This window comes from Caretta caretta, chromosome 14 (genome assembly GCF_965140235.1).
Source record: "Caretta caretta isolate rCarCar2 chromosome 14, rCarCar1.hap1, whole genome shotgun sequence".
NCBI lineage: Eukaryota > Metazoa > Chordata > Testudines > Cheloniidae > Caretta > Caretta caretta.
Genome location: NC_134219.1, coordinates 40,242,274 through 40,255,742, shown reverse-complemented (window position 1 = coordinate 40,255,742; position 13,469 = coordinate 40,242,274). Strand labels below are relative to the sequence as shown.

Here is a 13,469-nt window from a genome sequence, read left to right as displayed (position 1 = left end):
GCAACAGGCCGGATCTGGCCTGCGGGCCGTAGGTTCCCCACCCCTGCTTTAGAGATTCTCCACTTTTTATCCTCCTGAGCTGGAGATAATGAGACCACCAGGTCTTTCAGGAAGGATGATCCAGTTTTACTAAATACTAATGGTTCAGGGGCAGATTTAAAGCTGATTGCTAATCAGTGAAAAAGTTTCTGTGTATTGGTCTGTTGGTTTCAGAGGGTTTGTCTACACAGCAATTAAACATCTGTGGCTGGCCTCTGTCCACTGACTCAGGGTCACGAGGTTCGGGCTTGGGCTGGAACCTGGGCTCTGCGACCCGCTCCCATCACAGGGTCCCAAAGCCCAGTCTTCTGCCCAAGCCCGAGTATCTACACTGCAATTAAACAGCCCCATTGCCCGAGCCCTGCCAGCCAAGTCAGCAGGGGCAGCTGGTTTGTATAATTTTTGGTGGTGCCCAGAATGGGTCCAAGTCCTGTCCATCCCCCCACACCTGCCGAAGGCTCTGGGAGGGAGTTCAGGTGTGGGCTCTGTGCTGGGGCAGGGGTGGGGTATAGGAGGTGGTGAAGGCTCTGGGAGGGAGTTGGGGTGCAGGAGTGGGTTTGGGCTCTGGGAGGGAGTTTGGATGGAGGAGGGGGTTTGGGGTCCAGGCTCTGTGCTGGGGCAGGGGGTTGGGGTGCAGGAGGGGTGAGGACTCTGGGAGTGAGTTTGGGTGCGGGCTCTGGGCTGGGGCAGGGGGTTGGGGTGCAGGAGGGGGTGTGGGGTGCAGGCTCAGGGAGGGAGCTGGGGTGCAGGCTCTGGGCTGGGGCAGGGGTTGGGGGGTGAGAGAGGGTGAGGGGTGCGGCGCTTACCTCCCGAAAGCGACCCGCACACCCCTCTGGCAGTGGCTCCTAGGGGTCGGGGGGGGGGGGGGGGGGTCAGGGAGTCTCCATGCGCTGCTGCCCACAGGCACTGGCCCTGCAGCTCCCATTGGCTGGGAGCTGCGGTGTTGGCACTTGGGGCGGGGGAAGAGTGCAGAAACACCCACCCCTGGGGCCGCAGGGACATGCCAGCCGCTTCCGGGAGTGGCACGGAGCGAGGGCGGGCAGGAAGCCGCCTTAGCCTTACTGCGCTGCTGGTGGCGGTGGCCAGGACCCCCCGGTCCCTTTTAAATCACCTGGGGGCAGCAGGCAGGGCCGGGAGATGCTCTGGGGAAGGCGTGTGGGGGCAGCAGGCAGGGCTGGGGAAAAACTTGGTCGCGAACATTGGTGGAGCCGGGCCCCCAGACCCTGAATATTCTTGGCTCATGGGCACCACAGGCCCATATAACTCGCTGCCCCTGCAAGTCAGTTGTCATGGGCCAGCCACAGGTGTTTAATTGCTGTATAAAACATCTCTGGCTATGTCATGTAACCTTAGGTAATGTGCTTTGTTTTTAATGTTTGTGGTTATTTTTTAGTGAGGTGTGTAATGGTTTGTACTGGTCTGAATTCCACTTAACCTCTTGAACTATAACTTAATAAAGTTTGTTTTCTTTTCATATTGCTTTTGTGTTAGAACATTAACAATGTGAATATATTCCGAAAGGTGACAACATGACATTTAATCTTTTTCACCCATTTCTTCCTCTAGGTTTACTGTCGTCTAGACAGCAGTTGCACAAAGGTAAATTTCTCATATCAAAGGGGGAGTGAAAACTTTCATATGAATTATGGTGGCTCATTGGCAGCACCATAGTTCAGGTTTTGTTTCAATTTTGCATTTGACGGGAGCTGATCACCGTATTACTGGTGGCTACCCAGCTCTTTCCTAAAAACAGAAAAGTAGTTTCTTTTCTCTGTTATAATTTAGAATTTTTAACGATTGGTTGGGTTAACCCGATGGGCTAGGGTGCGGGAGAGGGGGTGAGCAGTGTATGTCCAGAGCGATCTAAGAGTTTAAAAATGAGCCTTTTGGAAACTCAGAGAGGAACATCTCATGTCATTTTCAGAACTCTTTATGCCCATACATCACAACCCCTGGCAATATTATTATTATTATGAGCAAATGCACAAGTGGTACAATGAAGAATGAGAAAATTCAACATACAAAAATATACAGTTCTGTTTTATCTCTCTACTTAATAAGTCAAAAGAAAAAATGTTAAAAATGTCAAAGGGGGTTAGATAGACATCACCTATCAGCAGACATGCCAACTCTCACGAACTAATCATGAGAGATGTGATTTCTAAGTAAAACTAAGCCTCACTCATGATCTCATGATAGAGCTGTGGCTGGAAAAAAAAATCTCGATATTTGAGAGCTCTAAAAATGAGGCTTAATTTTACTTAGATATCCTGTCAGCCACCCCAGTGCGGCTGCTCCCCTGCCAGCCTGGGAAGTGGGAGAGGGGACCCCACTGTCACCCCCAGGCCTAGGGAGGGTGAAGAATCCTAGGAGGAGCAGAGGTGAGGCTGGGAGGGCTTTATTATGGCCTGGGAGCTGCAGGGGGCCTGAAGGGAGTGGGGGGCTGATGGGCTGGGGGGGCTGTATTGGTGGTGGGTTCTGAGCAGATAGGGTGAGTGCTGGGAGGGTGAACTGTGGGCAGTGGGGTAGGGGTGCTGAACTGATGGGGCAGTGACGACGGGGGCTGGGGGACTGAATTGAGGGGGGTTGGGTGGGGACAGAACTGATGGTGTCTGGGGGACAGGATTAATTGCTGGGCAGGAGATGGGCAGATGTGGCAGTGAGAGCTCCTGCAGCAGGAGTCAAAATCACCTTATCCAGTACACATGGGAGAGTGGGCCACACTCACTGTCACATGCACACACCCTGGGGAGGGGCCAGGGGAGTCCAAACATCAAGAGACAGACCTAAAAATGACAATATACTCCTTTGAATAATGTCATGATTTTTGGGTCAATCTCATGAGATTTGATCTCTTGAAGTTGGCAGTACTGTATTAGCCAATGTATAGCCTTGGGGCCATCGGTGTGGACAGGGCCGTCGCTACCCATATGCAAAGTACACAGCTGCATAGGGTACCAGGAAATTTGGCGCAGCTGGCAGCCCCTGCCCCAGCTCTTCCCCATGGCCCCTGCCTCTGCTCTGCCCCAGCCTTGCCTCTTCCCGCCCCCACTCCACCCCTTCCCCAAAGCCCCTGCTCTGCCCCACCCCCGCCCCTCCCCTGCTCTGCCCCAGCCCTGTCCCCACTCCCCTGAGGACTGCAGCAGGGCTGGGCCTGCACTCACCGGCAGCAGGAAGTGCTAAGCTCCCTGATCTTTAGGAGGGAGGGGGCTCTGCAGGGAGAGGGGGGCTGTGAAAAGTTGTGTCACTGGACAGGGGGACTTTGGATTCCCTGTAATCTGCTGGGAGCCTTCGATGATGCTAGAATCTCTAATCACACATGTGGGGAGAGGTGGGTGCAGATGGGGAAAGATCCAGCCTGATTGTCAGGCCCTTTTATGCTGCTCTGTCAGAGCAAAGGGGCCTTAAGGTGCAAGGAAACAGTCCCCAGAAAATAGCTCCGGTGGAAGGGAGCCACCCCAGTCCATGTGAAGTTGGCAGAGGGACTCTTCAGCAACTCTGCCTCCAGCCGTTATTGTAGGAGTGGGTTGCGGGCCATGCTGGGGGCCAGGGCCGTCATTAGGGGAGTCTGGGGTGGAAGTGACAGATTTATTTCTTCTGAGACCGACTGCGCCGGCCAATCACACTGGCCCGCAGGGCCCTCCAAAGCGCGGGGCCCGGAGCGGTTGCCCCGATTCGCCCTATCCAAGGGAGGGCAGACACAGACAGAATGCATTACACTATGGCTGTTCTCTGCTTTGCAGCCCTGAGGCCCCTGTAACTAGGGGCCAGGTACACTAAAAGAAGGACAAAGGTGGCTTAAAACCACCTCCCTCTATCCCCCCTTGTCTTTTCCCCAAGCACAAGGATGGAATAACTGAGACTCAGACTCTGGTTTGGGGGCCTGGCTCAGCGGAGCTGATCCTTTCACTTTGTCACTGAACTGGCTCTGTCAGGAGTGTGAATCCCCTGTGTGCATTGCTGAGATCTCAGCACTGCTCCCCATTCAGAGCTGGGTAAATCCTGGAGGGAGGAGATTCTCTGATTCACTCCCCAGCTGGGGCAGGTTCTGTCACTGACACGATCAGACCCTCCCCCAGGGCTGTAGCTCACGAAAGCTCATGCTCAAATAAATTGGTTAGTCTCTAAGGTGCCACAAGTACTCCTTTTCTTTTTGCGGATACATACTAACATGGCTGTTCCTCTGAATCCCCCAGGGCTGAGCTCTGCCCCTAACACTCTGATTCTCTCTCCCCAGTGAATGTGACTCTGGATCCAGACACGGCCCATCATGACCTCACCGTGTCTGCGGATAGGAAAAGTGTGAGATGGGGAGACACAGAGCAGGATCCGCCAGACAACCCTGAGAGATTTGACTCTCTGCCCTGTGTGCTGGGCTGTGCGGGATTCACCTCGGAGAGACATTACTGGGAGGTGGAGATGGAGGGGGAGGGAGTCTGTGTTGTGGGGGTGGCCAAAGAGTCTGTGAGCAGGAAGGGATGGATCAGCCTTAACCGCAAGGGGGGGATCTGGGCTGTGGAGTGCAGTGAGGATCAGTACCAGGCTCTCACATCCCCTGTGCAGCACATCGCCTTGTCCCCGAGCCAGGCACCCCGCAGGATCCAGGTTTATCTGGACTATGAACAGAGGCAGGTGGCGTTTTTTGATGCTGGTAACGGGGACCTGATCATCACTTTCCCGCCGGCCTCTTTCGCCGGGGAGAGAATCCACCCGTTCTTCTGGGTTGATCTTAGTGTGCGGCTCCTCTAGCCCCCACTCAGCTGATCTATATTGTTAGGATATAGATATTCAGGCCTGGCTGCAAAGGCTTATACTTTAAGAATTTAGGTGTATTCTTATCACTTAGCTAGTTATAGAGGTATAAAAGAAAGTCTGAGGCCCTGTTCTTTGGCTAAACAGCAAAGGCAGCCATAAACTAGGGAGTGTATGGTCACAACCTCGCATTCCAAACTAGTCACACTGAAATAAGGCAATCTGTGGCTGTTAGAAAGGCGAGAGATCAGATCACCTCTAGAGAAAGGGAAGAGCCCTAGAGGATGTAAAAGGAAGTTTAGTTTGATAGTTTTCTGTTCAGTAAGAACTCCTTATCAATAGACACAGCTGGGAAACCCTTATGTCTTTATAGATGTAGTTGTGAAATCCTCACTTCTGTATTGTTTTGTCATTATAGTTCCCACTTTGCTATTAGAAAAGAAGTATTTGTGGCACCTTAGAGACTAACAGATCTATTTGAGCATAAGCTTTCGTGAGCTGTAAGTCTCTAAGGTGCCACAAATACCCCTTTTCTTTTTTCGAATACAGACTAACACGGCTGCTACTCTGAAACTACTTTGCTATTGTTTATTTGCATGGTCTCTGTCTGGTTCTGTGATTGTTTCTATCTGCTGTATAATTAATTTTGCTGGGTGTAAACTAATTAAGGTGGCGGGATATAATTGGTTAAATAATCATGTTACAATATGTTAGGATCGGTTAGTTAAATTTCAGGAAAATGATTGGTTAAGGTATAGCTAAGCAGAACTCAAGTTTTACTATCTAGTCTGCAGTCAATCAGGAAGTAAGGCAGAGGATAGGAACAGGGAATGGGGGTGGGGAAATTGGAATCATGTTTGGCTAAGGGCAGGAATGGGAACAGGGACACAGGTGTAAGGCTCTGTGGTATCAGAGCTGGGAAGGGGGACACTAAGGAAGGAAACTGGAATCATGCTTGCTGGAAGTTCACCCCAATAAACATTGAATTGTTTGCACCTTCAAACTTCGGGTATTGTTGCTCTCTGTTCATGCGAGAAGGACCAGGGAAGTAAGTGGGTGAAGGAATAAGCCCCCTAACAGCAGGTTTATCACACCCTGCTTCCTCCCTGCCTCTCCCTTCCACCCCCTCCCCCCAGCAGCTCCCTTAAAATCCCCTACTCTAGCAGCCATTAGCAGGACACTGGGTGGCGGATTCAGACTGACAAGCTCCTAAGCACCCTGTGGACCAGCATTTGAGATCTATGGTTCCTCACACAGAGGCAAGGGAGGGATCGGACACTGATCTGTGGGCCAGATTTTTCAAAGGGATTTAGCCTTTAAATATCTGGTGCTGTGAGCTCCCTTGTCAGAACAAACAGCTCAATACCCTGTGTAATCTCGAAACTCAACCGAGGAATCATCCCTTTTCCAGCAAAAGTGAAAGAATTAAGACCTTGAAGTGATTGTTCCCTTAGACAGTGTTTATGCCAAAGCTAATATTGGCAGATTGCGTTATAAAGTTTAATTGTTGGGCTAACCATTGTCAGTTAGGCTACAAATTTCACTTTCTTTATGATTAAACTGCTGTTGTGTGAATCAATGTTTTCTGAGGGCTCCAGGGCAGGTGCTGCTTCTTAGAGCTAGGAGAAAAATATTTTCTCTGCCAAATTAATTTTAAAAATTAAAAAATTGAAGGAAATTTTTAAAAGTGCTGTCTTGTTGGACAATTTTAGTGGAATTTTTCCTTTGTTGAAAAAAAATAAACCCAAACAACAAAACATTTCAGTTCTTTGGTTATTATATTCCCCTTACCGACACTTTTCGCTCTGCCTTTTCTCTCTCTTCCATTGGAAAATAGAGGTGGGGGGGGAGAAAGAAAACTGAGCAAACCCACCCCAAATTCCAAGTTTGTTTCACTTTTTTCAGAAGCCAAGACTCACAAAAGCATTTTTTGATTTAAAAACTTTAACAATTTGTCATTCAGTTTAATCAAAAAACTGAAACATTTCAAAGGGATGAAAGATTTCCCACCACATTTTCCACTTCCCTTGAAAAGCCAGATTTCAATTAAAAAAATCTAACCTGCACGACTGCTTCTGAAGGCTCACATGTGGGATACCTATTTTGCTTCAGGTCTTTACCAAAATGGTTCATTGTGACCAGATGCTTAATATTAACAACAAGGGGAAAGGATCTCAGACCAAAATAGGGAAAGAACAGATTAAAGAATATTTAGGTAAGTTAAATACATCTAAGTTTGTGGGTCCTGAAGAATTTTCACCATAGAAACCAGCTGAAGCAATCTTGGAACCATTAGCAAGTATCTTCAAGAACGTATGGAGGATTGGAGACTGGAGGACAGAGGACTGGAGAAAGGCGCTATGTTTGCCTATCTGAAAAAAGGTAGATCAAGGGAATTAGAGACCAGCCTGCCTAATTTCAATACCCAGAAAGATACTGGAACAAATTATTACATGCTCAATTTGTTCAATCCTAGAAGATAATAGGGTTATGAGAAACAGCCAACGTGGGTTTGTCATGAACAGATCATGCCAAATCAATCTGATTTCCTTCTTTGATGGCATAACCAGCCCAGTGGATGGCAGAAAGCAGTAGGTGTGTTATATCTAGACTTTATTAAGGCTTTTGACACAGTTCCACATGACAGTCTCATAAGCAAAGGAGATATGGTCTACATGAAATTACTATAAGGTGGGTTCTCAAAGAGAAGTTATCAATGGTTTGCTGTCAAATGAGAGGACCTATTGTGTGGGGTCCCATAGGGCTCTGTCCTAGGTCTCATACTCTTCCATATTTTCATTAACGACTTGGATAATGGAGAGGGACCATGGAGTTGAGAGTATGCTTCTAAGATGTGCAGATGACACCAAGCTGGGAGGGGTGGCCAGCACTTGAGAGGACAGGATTAGAATTCAAAATGACCTTTACAAATTGGAGAATTGGTCTGAAATCAACACGATGAAATTCAGTAAAGGCAAATGCCAAGCATTATATTCTGGAAGGAAACATCAAATGCACAAACATAAACTGAGGAATAACTGGCTGGGCAGCAGAACTTCAGAAAAGGATCTGGAATTTAGAGTGGATCATAAATGGTATATGAGTCAACACTGTGATGCTGTTGCGAAAAAGGCAAATGCCATGCGTGGATGTACTAATGGGAGTGCTGGGTGTAAGATACAGTAGGTAATTGTTGCACTCTATATGGCACTGGGGAGGCCTCAGCTGGAGGACTTGTATCCAATTCTGGGCACCACACTTTAAGAAAGATGTGAACAAATTGGAGAGAGTCCAGACAAGAGCAGCACAAACGATGAGAGGTTTAGCAAATAAGACCTATGAGGAAAGGTTGAAAAACTGGCCATGTTTCGTCCACAGAAGAGAAGGCTGAGCGGGGACCTGATGGTCTGCAAATATGCAAAAGGCTGCTGCAGAGAGGACAGTGGTCAATTGTTCCCCAGGTCCAGCAAGGGTAGGACAAAAAGTGATGGGCTCAGTGTGCAACACGCGAGATTGAGGTTAGACATTAGGAGAAACTTTCTAACTCTAAGGACAGTTAAGTATCAAACTGGTTACCTAGGGAAGTTGTGGAATCCCCGTTATTGGAGGTTTTTAAGACCAGGTTGGACAAACACCTGCCAGGGATGTTCGAGGTCTACTTGGTCCTGTCTCAGTGCAGGGGGAAAGACTAGATGACATCTCAAGATCCCTTCCAGCCTGACATCACTATGATCCTCTAGTCACACCTCCAGCAAGACTAATTTAGTCTTATATCGATTTAGTTTAAATAGATCCCTTACCAAATTGTTACAACGATATAAAACACTTGGACCAAGTCCTGTAATCGATGTAAGCTACGTGTAAACCAATGTAAGTGTCTACAAATGGGTACACTTTTGTAAGCAGGGTCTGAATGAATGCTTCCCTGACAGCTAGCTGGGCGGGGAAGAGACTTTGCGTGTGTTTATGTAAATAGAGTTTGATCCTGCTCTAATTACATATTCAGCAGATTCAAACTTGTCGGTGTTATACAAGCATTGGTGTCGTCTTTATCATGGAGTTGTTAAATAGGCTGGCAGTTGTAATTTAATGTGTGGTTTCACTTTCAAATACTTGTTTGACTTCTGAACTCAATACAGTAAAACATAATCCTTGGGTGTGGGGGGACAAAGAGGGAATGCAGGGCCTCGCACCTAATTAGTAGAGCCCTGCAGGCTGGCTTCACTAATTAGGTGCCTCCTGACCTGGACCCTGGAGCAGAGGTGGAGGAAGAAGTGATGGGAGAAATAGGGAGTAGGTGGGGGTCAGTGGGCTGAGGGGGGTTGGGGAGTTCGTGGTTAGGTTGGATGAGTAGGCTGCGGGGGGTGGGAGGGAGCAGGCTTTGCAGGGGGTGCCAAGATTTCTGGTGAGTTGCTGGCATTTTGGGGTATGGGGGGGATGTGGCTACATGGGAGTGATCTTATGGATAAAGTACAGCAGGCCAAGGGTAAAAGAAATCTGGGATTTTATGTTGATTGGTGTCACTTTAAGAAGCTGCTTTCATGCTATTTACTCTGTCTTAGATACTGATCCTGCAACCAGTGCTGCATGCGGAGGGCTCTCATGCAAAGGTCTCTGCAGGATTGGGGCGTCAGTGAATTAATACTGGAGCAAAAGCATGTGGCTAGGCCAGGCTCATGACATTGGCACAGTTGCATTTCAAACAAAGTTTACGTAGGAGGCTTAAGGGAAGAAAGAAAAGGGTTCTTTTAACAACGGAATTCTTTTGGAGTGTTGTAGATAGCTGACAACTGTGATCCTAATGATTTTTTTAAAAAAAATATCCTGGGTTACTAATGAATACACGGTAAATTGTTAAAATTGGAAGAACTTTACCATGGGTGCTGTTTATTCGTTTGGCCTTTCAGTTAGAGTTGGATTCCAAACAAGTGATTCCCCTTAAGTTTTAGAATTTGTTTGGGGAGAGGTATTGGAAACCGTGAAGGCCAGATCTTTTCTATAAGCCAGAGGTGAAAGTAACTCCGGACACTGACTGGTATGGGGCCCGGGCCGGCTCTGGCCCCGGGAAGGGAAGGGGCCTCGGGCAGAAGGGATGGGGTTGGGGGGGGTCAGCATCTCCCAGCCAGTCCTTCCAGGCCCCTAGGCCCACGCCTCCTGGGACTCCAGTGGTGATTTAAAGGGCCCAGGGCTCCGGACGCAGCATCCGGAGCCCCCGGGCCCTTTTAAATCCAGCCTCGGGGCAGCTGCTCCCTTTGCAAATTCCCCCCCCCCCCCGGTCGGTGGCTGAGGGGGGACAAAAGGGGCAGGGACATTAAAGCACTGCTGGGTCTTTTCCTGCTGCAGTGCTTTAATGTGGGCCGCATATGGCAGGAGCGGGTTCTTACCGGTACGCCGTACCAGCCTGTACCGGCTCACTTTCACCCCTGGTTCCAGCTCTGCAGAGGGCTCCCATTCACACACACACTCTCTCTCTCTCTCTCGCTCTGAAACTAGCCTGTTTCTACAGGGCTCTGTTGTATTTGCGCAGCGTGGGTCCTAAACACTCATTTAAAATACCCATCACCAGCCACTTGATGTTTTACTTCCCTTCATATTTTGTGTTGTCACTTGTTTGGTTGTGGTTTGGTTTGCTGTCTGTGTCACTTGATTACTTATTTTTATTGTTCTCTGTGTGCAGTATTAATCAAATTAAGAGCTGACATCCCAGAGAAATTGTGTAAGCCTGAATGAATGCCTTTTACTCTCCTTTCCAGTATCAGAAAATATTAATGATATTTGCGATGAGAGCATGACTATTTCTAGTTGACTCATAGACCTGTTTAGTGTTGACCATCTGCCCATCTGCACGGCCAGCTGGGTCCCTTGGAGGGCTCAGTGCAACTCAGTGTCCGGATGCCCAGCTCCGCGCTGCCCTGATCCCTAAGGAACGGGAAGGAGACAGGATCAGTTTGGGTGCCCCTCACTCCCGACCCACAGCCCCCTGCTAGCCCAGCCCTGGGCTCCCCCCAGCTCTGTCGGTGCATCTCGCTCCCACCCACAACCCCCTGCTAGCCCAGCCCTGGGCTCCCCCATACACACACAGCCCCGCTGCTGGGGCTGCAGGTCGGGAGTGGGGGGCACCAGGGAGCGGGCAGTGGGGTGCAGGTCAGTGATATTCATACCCCAGCACTTCCAGTCTCTCCTGGTCTCTCAGCAAAACCGGGCCCTGGCTCTGCTGGGCTGCAGCATGAATGAAAATTCCCCCCTCCCCGTCTCCTATTAATTAGTTTCAAGAAAAGGAGTACTTGTGGCACCTTAGAGACTAACGAATTTATTAGAGCAAAAGCTTACGAAAGCTTATGCTCTAATAAAATTGTTAGTCTCTAAGGTGCCTCAAGTACTCCTTCTCATTTTACGGATACAGACTAACACGGCTGCTACTCTGAAACCTGTCATTAGTTTCAGTTTGCTTTCTTTCCCTGGAACTGAGGATAACCCGCCCCCCACCACATACACACACTCCCCCACTCCCCCCCACTGGCAGAGCTGGGGGGCAGGGCTGGGCTAGCAGGGGGCTGCGGGTTGGGAGTGAGGGGCAGTGGCAGAGCTGGGGGGCAGGGCTGGGCTAGCAGGGGGGCTGTGGGTTGGGAGTGAGGGGCAGTGGCAGAGCTGGGGGGCAGGGCTGGGCTAGCAGGGGGCTGTGGGTTGGGAGTGAGGGGCAGTGGCAGAGCTGGGGGGCTGGGCTGGGCTAGCAGGGGCTGCGAGGTGGGAGTGAGGGGCACATACATCTTGCAAAAACTATGGTAGTAGATGATTCCCTCTTTAAAATATCAGTGGACTAAGGCTCAAATCAGGGAGTCAAATCCTCAAAGATAACAAGTGCTGTCTTGGTCGATGCCAGGGATGCAATCGATAGCCCCCAGGGCGAGGCTAATGTACCCTGAGAGCCTGAAGTAAAGAACCATCTTCTACAGCAGGGAGCTGAAGTTAACTCGTCTTCTCTTGAAAGAGACAAGGTGGGGGAGGGGATATCTTTTATTGGACCAACTTCTGTGGGTGAGAGAGACAAGCAATTTCGAGCCACACAGAGCTCTGCTGCAGGGCTGAAGATGGTAACCGGAGAGTCTGGACTTATTGCAAAGCTGGCTGAGCCCCCCTGTTGTGCAGGGTGTTTCCTTTGATCACGGGCGGTGGGGATCACGGGCCGAGGCAGGGTTAAGGATGGTCCAAGGTGGCTCGGGACAGTGGGTGGCTCAGGCTGGTCCCAGGGTTGGGACCATCTGGTGGCCCGGGGCGGGTTGGCCAGGACTCCTCCGGCCATGAGGGTGGGGCCTCTGGGCTCTGGCAGGTGAGAGGTGGCTTGGGTGGGAGGAGCAGGGCTGGAGAGACTAGCCTCCTTGAAAGGCGGGGAGTTTTCAAACACCGCCCATGCCTCTGGTGGTGACGAAGGGATCAGAGATGGGTCGATCGCTTTGTGAAGAGCGTTCACCCACTGGTGTGCCGGTGTTTTAGCATTTTTGTCCTCTGTGCGTTCATTCGACAGCGCGGTGATTGTCTGGGGGTTGGGGCATTTCGCGCCCTGGGCAGGGCCGGTGCAGGGATGTTTCCCGCCCTCGAGAAAACTTCCACCTGGCACCCGCCCCCACCCCCGAGCCCTGCGGCAGCTCCCCTCTCTCCCTCCCTGAGGTGCCCCCCCTGCAGCAGCTCCCCGCCGCTGGCCCCCCACTCCTCTCCCTCCACCCGGGAAGCCATGCGGCAACTCCCCGCCGCCCCCTCCCTCCCCTCGGCCCGGGAAGCCGTGCGGCAGCTCCCAGCCTGAGCTCACCTCTGCTCCGCCTACTCCCCGAGCACGCCGCCGCCGCTCTACTTCTCCCGCCTCCCAGGCTTGCGGCGCCAATCAGCTGTTTGGAGCCACTAGCCTGGGAGGGAGAGCGGCAGCGTGGGGCGGTGCTCAGGGGAGGAGGCGGAGCAGAGGTGAGCTGTGGCGGGGAACAGTTCTCCTGTGCGGCGCTACTCCCCCTCCACCCCCCGTTACTTGCTGCACGCGGCCCTCCCCGCGCCCCCCTGCCCCAGCTCACCTCCGCTCCACTGCCTCCCCGGAGCGCGCTTTTGGCCGCCCCCAACCACTTGGTGCCCTAGGCAACCGCCTAGTTCGCGTAGTGGTTGCCCCGGCCCTGGCCCTGGGCAAGTTTTGTGGTAGACAGGCGTGGGACCCTTGGATCTCGAAAGGTGTGTTGTAGTATGTGTGGGTGAGGTATTGCTCATTGTAGCAGTAGAGATACATCTGCAGGCTTTGCCTCTGTTGTCCTGACCCGGAAGTTGATGGCAAAGGTTTAAAGATCCAGGATCAACACCTAAGAAACATGCACCCATGGTATTACACAGCGCTGGATTCCCTTGTACCTGGAGAGCGAATGGGGCGTGAGCCGATTTTCCACCCGTAGCTGGCATGTGTGTGACTCTCCTGACCTCCATGAATTCGGTTTTCCCTGCTTTGGTCTGAAATAAACATGCGTTGCACTCCAGAGCTTGCAAAAGACCCAGCACCCAACAGCCTCACTGCTTGGGTTCACTTCCCCTTCCCTCGATTGCTGAAGCAGCAAAGAGCATGTCCACGCTGAGTTTGCAATCCCCAGGCAGTGAACAACCCCCATTCAGCTTAACTGATGGGTTCTTGTGTCATATAAGTGGTCATGGGA

The 13,469-nt window shown here is 50.9% G+C and overlaps 1 pseudogene; it reads left to right on the top strand.

Annotated features, from left to right (window-relative positions):
* The window catches only part of LOC125629614 (tripartite motif-containing protein 10-like), a 176,279-nt pseudogene extending 170,801 nt beyond the window's left edge, over nt 1-5,478 (top strand).
* The last annotated feature ends 7,991 nt before the right edge of the window (nt 5,479-13,469 follow it).